Raw genomic sequence first — 1,069 nt, forward strand, 5'->3', positions numbered from 1 at the left:
GCACCTGCCCAGGTTCTTCCCGCGCGCCCTCGGGCGGCGCAGCGCCGACGGCGCTTGCTTTGTTTAGCCAAATGCCGAGGTTGCAGGAAGCCTCCGGACTGACCCTGGGAAAGTTCCCCAAGCCGGCGAGAACACCTGGGGCCCCTCCTAGCGACCCGGCTGCTGCCCCTGCGCTAGGCGCCGGGCGGTGGATGCGGCCTGGATTTCGGGCCACCACTGACTCGGAGGAGCCCCCTTCCGCAGCCGCCTGCCGACTGACCACTTGCTCAGGGCAGGCCCTAAAGGCTGGCGAAAGGCGTTCCTCTCCCATCCCCAGCCCACCTGGATGCACCACTGAAGTTCATTCTGGCTTTTCCAGATGGCTACTTAGATGCTTTTTGTGAGATACAGCATATTCTTCCCATTCTACCCTTTTTGGCACCTACTTTGCTGGAGCCTGAAGTGTGCGTTGGGTCCCCCAGCTGGATAACAACACTGTGCGGGGAAGAGGGGAAACGAAGACCTGGAGGGCTCCCTGAACCGTCCTACGGGGTCGAGCGACCCAGGGGATGTCTCGCTGACCCTGCCAAACAGACAAAAGGGAACCGAGTTGAGAGGAGAGTCAACCTCCAAATTAATAAAAGGTTCAAAGCCCTCTGGTCAGCTGGGTGGATTTCCAGCCCGTTCCGATGAGCTTATCTGGTATTTCTAGGCCGTAGGGACACTGACATGCAATGAGCCAATGAGAGCTCCACCCCGACTCCTTTTTTTTTTTTTTTTTTTTCCTTTTCTGAGACAAGAGTCTTGCTCTGTCGTCCAGGCTGGAGTGCAGTGACGCAATCTCGGATCACTGCAACATCCGCCTCCCAGGTTCAAGCAATTCTCTGCCTCAGCCTCCTAAGCAGCTGAGATTACAGGTGCACGCCACCACACCCGGCTAATTTTTGTATTTTTCTTAGAGACGGGGTTTCATCATGTTGTCCAGGCTGGTCTTGAACTCCTGACCTTGTGATCCAGCCGCCTTGGCCTCCCAAAGTGCTGGGATTACAGGTGTGAGCCATCGCGCCTGGCCCACTCCCTTTTTTTTTTT

At 56.6% G+C, this 1,069-nt stretch overlaps 1 protein-coding gene across 5 annotated transcripts in view; it reads right to left on the minus strand.

Moving 5' to 3' along the window:
* The window catches only part of CAMKK2 (calcium/calmodulin-dependent protein kinase kinase 2, beta), an 81,396-nt gene extending 80,451 nt beyond the window's left edge, over positions 1-945 (minus strand). For 4 of the 5 annotated variants that reach the window (XM_011964441.1, XM_011964439.1, XM_011964440.1 and 1 more), the window contains exon 1: positions 426-945. The gene's annotated coding sequence lies outside the window, so the exon portion shown is untranslated. The remainder of the gene's footprint in view (positions 1-425) is intronic. The other variant, XM_011964438.1, reaches the window with a different exon arrangement.
* Positions 946-1,069: the final 124 nt, after the last annotated feature.

This window comes from Mandrillus leucophaeus, unplaced genomic scaffold (genome assembly GCF_000951045.1).
Source record: "Mandrillus leucophaeus isolate KB7577 unplaced genomic scaffold, Mleu.le_1.0 Scaffold7, whole genome shotgun sequence".
Classification (NCBI taxonomy): domain Eukaryota; kingdom Metazoa; phylum Chordata; class Mammalia; order Primates; family Cercopithecidae; genus Mandrillus; species Mandrillus leucophaeus.